Source organism: Echinops telfairi, unplaced genomic scaffold, assembly GCF_000313985.2.
Source record: "Echinops telfairi isolate 266 unplaced genomic scaffold, ASM31398v2 ScPeMD7_60;HRSCAF=208, whole genome shotgun sequence".
In the NCBI taxonomy this organism is placed as follows: Eukaryota; Metazoa; Chordata; class Mammalia; order Afrosoricida; family Tenrecidae; genus Echinops; species Echinops telfairi.
Window position 1 is genome coordinate 32,986,800 of NW_022103958.1, and position 10,883 is coordinate 32,997,682.

A 10,883-nucleotide genomic window follows, 5' to 3' on the forward strand; every position below is an offset into this window, starting at 1 on the left:
TTGCTAATGGAAATCAGCAGACCTAACGGTGCAGTGGGGTGGGGGGGGGGGCAGTAAGAGTTACAAATAGCCCCTAATTTTGAAGTGCTTCTAGTAGGGTAGAGCTCAACAATACATACACATGAATACGTGGCGAAAGCATTTCCAGGCAACAAGGAGCAGGTACGTTCTCAAGTGGATATAAGCGGAAGATGTACACGAGGGATTCAAAAAGTTTGTGGGCACATGGAGTGGCAAGATCATGGTGAAGGGAAAGGCAATGTACAAGGAGAGGGAGGTTGGCAAGAGTTGGCCAGGGGAAGACCCCGGAAGGAATGCAAGAGTTCAAAGGCAGCCGGGGAAACTAGATGATGTTATATGCACACTCCTGCACTAGAATGGTCTGCAAGTAGAGAGGGCGTGGGAAGAAGAGCGGAGTATGTACTTCTGTCTGCCAGGATGTTTGTACATGAGTATTCACCTGTGCTGCCATTCTATCCATCAGGATGGTGGAGGCCACATGGGCAGAGCTATGAGAACTTCTTAGACATAACCAAACACCTAGAGGAAATGGGTCGCTGGGGGCTCAGGGTCACCCAAGGCCAGCTAGCATAGCATCATCCACAAGGGCTTAAACCAGGAAAGATGTGCGTCAGAGTTGTATCCTCTCACCATACTTATTCAGTCCGTGTGCTGAGCGAGTAACCCAAGAAACCAGGAAGAAGCAGCAGCGTCAAGATTAGGGGGAAGCTCTTGAGCCACCTGCCGTATGCAGGTAGCACAAGCTTGCTTGCCGGTAGCAAAGAGACTTGAAGGGCTTACTGATGAGGAGCAAAGTGTGGGATTACACCTCAAGGTAAGGAAACCAAAGCCCACTAGAGCCATGCCCAAATGGAAAGTGCTGGGCCGTTGTTGATCGCACCCTGCTCGGCTTCATAGTCAAGGCGCACAGACGTCGTCGTCTAGAAGGTTAAGCCCTGTTGATGGCACCGAGTCAAGGGCTGCACAAGCCCTTGAACGTGTCTCTTTGAAGATCCCAACCACGATATTTTCAACGGCCCCGAATGCACGTGCGAGCTGGACAATGGGTAAGGGGGGCCAGAGAAGAAGCGGGGCACTGGTGCTGTGGGGTTGGTGACGAGTGGGTGAGGGGCGACGGGGCGATGTCAGATATGAAAATAATCTATAACTTATCAAGGGTTCATGAGAGGGTGCGCAGGAGAGGGAGGGGGAAGAAATGGGGAAGAGAATGCTTTGAAAATGATGACGGCGGCATATGTGCAAATGTGCTTGACACAATGGATGACTGGATTGTGATAAGAGATGTGAGATTTAATGGGGGGAAAAAGTGCCCATCCGAAGCACAAACAAATCTGGGAAGAAGTAGAGCCAGCACGCCCGTAGAAGCAAGGGTAAGGAGGCTTCATCTCACCCCAGGCATGTTCTCGGGAGGGACCAGTCCCTGGGATAGGACCTGATGCTCAGTGAAGCAGAGGGTCAGCAAGAAAGGAAGATCCTTGACGAGACGGACCGACACCATGACTGCGACATGGGCTCCAACATCACTGTCATGCACACGACCCAGGGCTGGGCGGTGCTCCACGTGGGCTCCAACATCACTGTGGTGCACACGACCCAGGGCTGGGCGGTGCTTGACGTGGGCTCCAACATCACTGTCATGCACACGACCCAAGGCTGGGCGGTGCTCGTGGGCTCCAACATCACTGTCGTGCACACGACCCAGGGCTGGGCGGTGCTCGACGTGGGCTCCAACATCACTGTGGTGCACACGACCCAGGGCTGGGCGGTGCTCGACATGGGCTCCAGCATTACTGTGGTGCACACGACACAGGGCTGGGCGGTGCTCGACGTGGGCTCCAACATCACTGTCGTGCGCACGACACAGGGCTGGGCGCTGCTCTGGTCTCGTGTGCAGGGTTACGACGAGTCAGGACAGGCTCAATGACATTCACAATAGCAAGGAAACAGCGCCGAAGTGGACACTTCCTGCTAAGCTTACAATTCCTTTATCCAGTTTGCCTCTTGATGTACTCGTCAGGAGTTGCATCTTCCTCATTGAGTGGAGCCGAGTGGACCAGAATGAGGTCGCCTTATCCCTGTCTTGCAAGAGTGGACTTAGCAGCCAGGCCAACCTCCATGGAATCGAAGGTTCCATTTCACCCTGGCAGTGCCTCCTGACCATTCCCTTCTCACTGGCAGACGTGAGGTTCCACTTCCCCACTTCCAGGAGGGCAGGGGCACCTACCTACCTGTCCGTTTCATTTTCAGCTACCCATTTATTCTGTGGGACTCTTCTGTTCTTTACACATATTTCCTTTGCGAAAGTAAACCATCATGCCTGTGGTTGGGAACCAAAGGGCTCTTACCGGATCCCAGGTTTTCTAGTTCCCAGACTAGCGAGTTATCTTGGGAGCTAGTGAAATCCAGCCAAAGGATGAGTAGAAAAGGCCTTTGAGAAACGCTTCTCTGAGTTCAAGGGAAGGTGAAGTGCCATTTAAAATACCTGAAAGGGAAACTGTTGAAATAGGAGATACAAGGAACTTGGGAAACTAGAGCAATTGAATGTAGGATGTGTGATTGGGAGAAAAAAAAATGTACAAGTTCCCTCAGCCTTGTCCTCTCCAAGTGATTAAGGTTCTGCAGATACAGGATAAAGAGATTTTCAGAACTTAAGCAGATAAGCCATCTGAACAATCCTATTAATTATATGAAAGAATGTGGGTTGACTGCAGATGCTTAGCGTATTTGTCACCAACAGAGTTCAACTCTTGAAGGTCTAGAGCAGTGGTTCTCAACCTTTCTCATGCCACAACTCTTTACCACAGTACCTCATGTTGTGGTGACCCCCAACCATACAATTATGTTCATTGCTACTTCATCACTGTAATTTTGCTACTGTTATGCATCCGGCGACCCCTGTGAAAGGGTCATTCAACCCCCAAAGGGGTCTTGACCCACCAGTTGAGAACCGCTGGCCTAAAATAAAGATAAGCCGTAGGGGTGGGGGGGATAGGGCCTGGGAGGACGTTGTGTCCATTTTTTAGTTTGAGAAAGGAAGTATCAAGCTCTCTTTAATCCACATTTAAAGAAGTGGTTTCATAGAGAAAGGAAGTATCAAGTTCTCTTTAATCTGCATTTAAAGAAGTGGTTTTATATCTCAATGGCTTATTTGATGTTGCTCAGATTAATGCCAACTGGAAATGTAACTAAATAAAGACTCCTCATCATTTTTAACACTTTGGAGGAAAATAGAGGTAGGGAATATCTGATCCGTGTCCCCAAGTGGCACAATCAGTTCACTGGGCAGCTACTAACCAAAAGGTTGGTGGTTTGAGGCTACCCAAAGGTGCCTTCAAAGAAAAGCCTGCTGATATTTTGCCAAAGAGTCCACTCAAACCCAAACCAATGAGTCCATGCCACCTCATAGCTGGTGCAGTGGTTAAAAATGGAGGTGCTAACTGCAAGATCAGCAGTTCTAAACCACACTCGTTGCTCCATAGGAGAAAGACCGGGCCTTCTATTCCCATGAAGAGTTAGTCTCAGAAACCGACAGGGGCAGTTCCACCCTGTCCTACTGGGTGACAGCCATGCAAATCCTGTGGGGCACAGTTCCCTGCCACACATGGGTTCACCTTTACCTCGAGAGAGAGGCCCCGCATGGCAGCCGGCCAATGGGGCTGGCCTCCAGCAGTCAAGACACCAGGAAGCACACAGGATTTCCCAAGACCAAGCATCAAACCCAGAGTCCGCTTTGTTCTGGGAAAAATTGAATTCTATTGAAAACACATTTATTCACACTTAACACTGTGTTGTGCAAAATTGTGCCTTTTATCCTACTCTGCATAATAAAATAACCTTGGTGTGTGGCTCTCCTAGAAGTTTATCCTGACGGAAACCATCTTTTCATTGCTTATTTATTGAAAGCTATCGAAAAATATATCATTTAACTCTATTTCCTAGACTTCCGGTTTAAACTTTTTCTTATTTCAGAAACTCGTGAGCACTCTAGATTTGTTAAAATCAAATTCAACCCACAAATCCCCACAGGCCAGGTAGCATGCAGTATTCCCCCCCCCCTCCTTCCGTGCCACCCCCCCGCCCCTGTCTGTTTCTTGGGGCGCTGTGGTGGTTGGCATTTTGTTTTCATGCTGAAAGTGAGCCCACCAGCATTTTAAATATCAGATTTCCATGGTGCCTCCCGGTTAGGAAGGAAGGACTAACTCTCAGAAATTAGCCAATGAAGACCTTGTGGATCACAGCAAAATACCATCCAATGCAGAGCTGGGGGGTGAGCCGCCCTGCAAAGCAGGACACTACACAGTGGGCGGAGCGTGCCAACACCGTGATGCCGCCGCCGAGGGCTGGGAGCCTGGTCTTCTGATATGATTCTGATTCCACAACAACACATGACGCAGCCCTGCTCTCAGAGACTATAAAACGTGTAGGACTGCATGTTCCTGAGATGGATGACTCCCAAAGAGTATGCTGTTGTGGGTCTCTGTCTCCACCTTTGTGGCTCTCTGTGCCTCGTCCCTCTTGCCTCCTGATTCATCTCTCGCCTGACCCAGAAAAGTGAAGAATTCCAGGGGAACCGTTGCATCAAAGCTTGCTTTCTATAAACCAGTCTGGGGGAAGGGATTTCCGGCTACCTACCCGAGGACCCTACTCCTCATCTTAGGGAAAAGGACAGGAGTTTTATGTCAAGGAGTTTGTACTTGTCAGACAGAGGTCTTTTCTTACATGCAAATCCCAAGGTGTCGACACTGAAAAGTCAGTAGTGGGCAATGACAGATGTCAGGAATGCTGACGATATGTATTTACATTCATCATCAAAATCCAACATTTTATCCCAGAGAGACTATTATGAAATAGCACACCTCCTAGATATACTTAGGGAGAGGATGGGAAATCGGGTGATCAAAGGAATCTTTTAAATTCATACTCATTTGAAGTAGTGATTATCATCTCATTTTACAAAGGAGGAAAACTACTTCCGGAAAGGTTAAAGAGCTTGCCCCAATCACTCAGTAGATGTTCAGAGCCAGCTCCGACCGCCAGGCAGTGGCAAAACCTGTGCTGATGCCAGCACTCCACTCAGCAATGCATTTTTATGCTGCGTCTAAACAGGCTGGTTCCAGAATGTTCACAGAGCGCCAGTAGCATCCATCCCAAGGCTCGAGAGCTATTTCTATTTCAGACTTCATAGCCGTGCTGAGAGACCTCCAATATTATACTCTGGCAAGTTGGCTAAGCCAAATCGTCTCATAAAACCTTCCATGTTGTAGTAGTGGCTCTGAATCAGCCAAGACCAAGTAGAATTGGTGGGAGATGTAGCAGAAGTTGGCGTTACTCTCTGAGGCCACTGCAACTTGATGTGGCAACAGGGGCCGTCTCCAGCTTGCCCTCTCTCTCTTCCACCTCTTGACCAGATTGTCTTTCCGAAGCAGGTCCTGAGGACCAGCGGTGGTTGCAAGCCTGCACCAGAAGGTTAGGGGCTGACCCCCAGAGGCAGCAGCTCCCATGTATTTCTCCACCACTCACACCCTATTAAGGAGCCTTGCGGGTGTGATGCTTACTCCCATAAAGAGCTGCAGTTTCAGACAGGGGCAGTTCTACCCTGTCCTATAGGGTGGCTACTACTCAGTGGCAGTGAGTGACTGAGTGGGTAAGGACCCTATTTGAAGTTCCTGTTCACGACTGGTCACACTTGGCTTCTTAGATTGAGCAGTTCGTGACTCAGCCCTTGACTAGCCTGGCTCCTCCTGCAAATGTGTAAGACTTTGTTCCTGTAAGAAATCCCTTATTCTATAACACACAGCGGTTCTGCTTCCTTGATTCAGTCTTCACTATGCAATACCATTCTGAGTGTGTGGTGGGGAACCAACAGAACTGAACGTACAAAAGAGAATGGCAAGACGTCAACTCCTTGACTTTGAACACATCAGTAGGAAAGACCAGCCATTAGAAACGGACGTCATGTTTAGGAAAGTAGAGGGCCAACACAAACCAGAGAGACCTTCAATGATGTCAACTAAACAATAGCTACAACAATAGCCTTTAGCACAGCAGTTCTCCACCTGTAGGTCGCGACCCCTTTGGGAGCCAAACGACCCTTTCACAGGGAGGGGTCGCCCAAGACCATCGGAAAACACGTATTTCCTCTATCTATCTCCAGGCAGGTCCGCCCACATGCAGATACACCCACATACAAGTACCCAGCCTGAAGACTGTCCATGCTACACTATGCTTCAAGACAAAATTTCATTTATTTGTCATTAGAAATAAATATTTCACAATATATAATTACGTGTTGTTTTTGTGATTAATCACTGTGCTTTAATGATGTTCAATTTGCAACAATGAAAGTACATCCTGCCTATCAGATATTTACATGACCATTCATAACAGTAGGAATGACAGTGATGAAGTAGCAACGCAAATAATTTTCTGGCTGGGGGTCACCCCAACATGAGGACCTGTATGAAAGGGTGGCAGCATGAGGAAGGTTGAGAACCCCTGCTCTAGTAGATCAATGCTTATTAAGATAGCACAGGACCAGGCACGGTTTCCTTCTGCCACACATAGGGTCACTGTGACTCAGAGCCCATTTGATGGCAACAAATAACAAAACACAGTATCATGCGACACCTTTGAGAGGAAATGGAGAAACCAGTTGCACAGGTGCCCAGGGACTGTGCACTTCCCGGTGCTCACGATGTGCCCGCGAGCTGGCACTTTGAAAGTTTTGGGTTATCTTGAGCACCACTATTTAACTAGCCCCAAATCCAGGACAGGCAGCATTCTATGGGCAGAGCGCTTCATGCAAATGCACTGCAGGGAACTCTTGCCCTAAGTGCTGCAGCTACCTGGCCCTGCCCTGTTAGGATGCCAGGGAGCAGCGCTTCCAAGGTCGCGCTGGACCCCCGAGGTCTCCGGGAGAGAAAGTGTATAACCGGCGTGTGGTGCCCAAGCCTGGCTTTCCATGCCAACGCTCGCCCTCTACAGAAGGCACTTAACTTCTCAGGACTGGTGTCCTCTCCCATAAATAAGCTCACTTCTAGAGGGGGGCTCAAGGAGATGATTTCTGAGGTTTCCCATAAAGAAATTTTTATGAAAAGCAAATTCAAACTCACTAGTGATTCCAAACGCATAAACAATTCCACTCAACCCGAAGAATTTTCTGTCAAATAAATGAGAAAGGGCTGACCCCCTTTTGAAGGAAAGGAGACTTTTAATGAAGCCACGAATCCTCAGACTTGAGTGCACATGGAATGCCTCCTGGCTAAGCCCACCTGAAGCAGATTACTGCAGGACGATGTGCTTTCCAGGAAGCTGATCCGCCGATTTTCATGTCTTGACTCTGCCTCTGAGTTCCCCATATTCCTGTCTGCTCTGTGGCATCATCTGAGATGACCTAGAGGTGGGCTCTAGAGCTTCAGTTAAGCGTTTGAGGGCCGTGGAAAGGTTGAGACCTTACAAGTGGACTTTGTGAGAGAACCCTTCTGAGCGATCCACAGTCTGAGCATCTCAGAGTTGGGAAGGACGTCAGAGATCCTCTTATTCAAGGTTCCCAACGTTTCCAACAGGAACCCTACTCTGGGTTTCTTGAATCCTGACTTTTTATGTTAAAACGGTGAGTTTTTCTGAACCCTCATTGATTGTAACTTTTCCTTTTCTCAGAATAAGTGTGTGTTTGTATATAATATATTTGTGTCTATATCATATATCTGCATATACATACAGATGAGTTCATCAGATATTTACATATTAGCTCTACTTTTTCATATTCTGACCATCGCCAATTCTTCTCGGAATGAATGTCTTTGTGTCCTCAGACTATTACTGGCATGATTTGTTGTAAAGATCCTTTACCAATGCCCTGAACATGCTCTTCGTCGTCCTTTTTCTCCTTCTCCATGTTCAGATTGTCATGATTCCTGCTGGTGTCGTGGGTGATGAGTTGGACTGCCACGGACAAGGTCCTCAGTTTGAAACCCCCAGCTACTCTGAGGGCACAAGATGAAGCTTTCTCTTCCTGCAAAGTGTAACACTCCCAGAAACACACCGGGGCAGAGCTACCTCGTCCTATAGGATTGTTATGAGTTAGAATTGTCTTGATGGCAATGAATTTGGTGTTCTCTCTCTGTGTGTGTATGTTCAAAATAAAATTAGCCTACAAACAACCGCATGATTTTTGCCTTTACGTGTCCTGCACAGTATGCACAATATAATCTTTCTTTAAAGACTGAGAACATCACACATCTCCTGGCTATCGCAGGCTGTTATCTCACTGTTAGTGGCCCTATAGCCACTGAGAGTTCTTGGAGTACGTTCAGATTCAATCATTTGGAGACAACTTACTAGAAGCAATACGCAGGCTTTATATATCACCAAACAAGTTGGCAAAAAGTACAGCACAGCCACCAGCCCCATCTCTCAGCATCTATAAAAAGATCCACAGTTGTCACACCATCTACTTGCCCAACACCTCGCTGCTTCTGACACCGTGTCATTCTGTGACTAAATGTATTCTCAAATCCTTATGAGACCGTCTTCTCATCTTCCAGGAAACAAGAGGGCTTTCTTACATGCCGAGTAATTGTCTCAGGGTCTGCTCCTCACTCACGCAGCTTCTCACCATCTACAGACATTCCCATTACATGGTGTCTACTAGGTTCTAAAACCCAAACCAAACTCATTACCATCAAGTCGATGCTGACTCAGGGCGACCTTATAGGACAGGGTAGAACTGCCCCTGTAAGTTTCTGAGACTGTCACTCTTTATTAGAGAAAAAAGCCTCTCCTTTCTTCCTCATAGAGGCTGATGATTTCAAACTGGTGACCTTGCCGTCAATAGCCCCGTGTGTTAGCACTATGCCACTGGGGCTCCTTACACTCACTTCTAGTAGAAATGAATTTTGTCTCCTGTGGGTTCATGGGACATTCGTTAAAATCCCTAGGTCTATGACCTCAGCTATAGCAAAATTAAGTATTAAAATTGAGTTGAAGTCTGTCAAATATTCCCTCAGTGGATATTTGAAGCACACACTCCCAGCAGTAATACAAATTTGACCATGAGTGAGTTTTCCTAATTCTATTTCTGTTCATTACTAAACAAAGAAATACAAATAAAATGGAGCCTGCCTCTGTAGGCTATAAAGACATTTCTGGATAGAAGTGGAGTGTCGAATTTAGGTGTTAAATTTTGCTCAAGGAGAAGGGCTTTCACATGTCTCCTTATACAAATGGTAATTGTCCAGGCGAAGACAAGGTAGGAGGAACATTTTGGCACTATGCTTTGGGAAATTGTCCAGTAAAAGCCCCAGAGACCCCAACAGGACCTTGTCCTGTATAGCGATGAAAGCTTAGCCCCCAAAGTTGGGGGCACTCAGCATCCACAGGGATGCCAGGAGCCCATGTTGGGGAAGATGGTCCGGGACCGGGCAGCACTTGGTTGTGTTGTCCATCCACTGTGAGTCACTCACAACAACTCAATGGTCACAGCACCCAGCAGGCATCCACTCCACAGCTACGCACACCCCTGGGAGGATTTCCCATGTTCCCCTCGCCAGGGGCATTTTGTAGGATGCCTGCCCTAAATAACTGAGTTCTAACTTCAATATCCAAGAATCATCGCTTTCCTCGCTACACGTTTTCAGGGTTATTATCACTGCACCGACTTATTCTCGGGTTCATCAGGATGCAAAACCGTCTTGACCACTTAGGTCAGTGGACGGACAGCTCATACAAACATCAACCCCCACCACCGTGAGGCCAGAAGGACCGATGGTGCCCAGCCACCGCTGCCAACCGCTCTGAAAAAGGTCACAGGAGAGAGAGGGAGAAAAGTGTGGAACAATACTGAAAATCCTGAAAGAGCCCATTTCAGATGCAAGGGCAGCGTTTACCAAGGGCAATGCTCAGAGGGTTGGGGGGGAAGGGGGAATGGAGACGGGCAGGAATGGGAGCAGGTGATGATGGGCGCTGAGGGCATTGCCATGGAGCACTTAAGGATCTTCGGATGTGAAACCGGTGAGCCGCTCGACAACCTGCACCCAATTCACAATGAAAAGTTGTTTTTGTCTTGTTTTTCAATCCATGTGTACTTACCTTACTGAGTTGTTGAGATTCTTGGCTGCTGTCACCCCCGCTCGCTGCTGGTCCACGTCTCAGCCTCAGGACAGGCCTGGATCAGCATCACCATAGCAGTCCTAGGTTGCTGGAAATGCGTCGACAGCAGGGAGTTTGAGTCTGTCCCTATGTGCAGCACCTGTACAGGGTGCAACCAGGCTGTGGGGGTGGGGGGCAGGTGTCCCTTGAACTTTGAATGGCGTGTTTGACGCTGCCTGGTGCACCGCATGACTGCCACCCTTGCTCACAGCGCAATGCAGCTCTTAGCCCACTCCTCTTAGACTGCTCCACGGCCAGATGCCCGCTTCAGTTCCTCCTGGCCTCTGCTGCTGCTCTTGCTGTCTGTGTTACCCCCGCCGGGGCCAGGGGTTTTGCCGGGGGGTTTTGGTGCCAGTTTCTTCTGACGGCTCTCCTATCCTCCGAAGCGGATAAATGCCTGTACCTGGAGCAAGGCTGGGAAGGAGGAGGGGGAGTTTCTTCAGCACATACTGTCCGGATCCCCAAGGGCCGTCTTTAACTTTCTGCGAGGGAAGAAAGCTTACACTCGCCAACTCAGAGAACTCCCAGGTCTAAGGCACCTAGGGTTTTGTGGGCCTCACCAGAGGGCTCCTGGGGCTTAGAGAGCATCAGGGCCCCCAGGTGATCCTTCTTAGTTGGGTCTGCCCTCATATACTGGCCTCCCTTGAGATGCTGTAATCAGAACTGGGACGCCAAGACCAAATTGTTCCCTGTAAAGGAGTTACTGGTATACC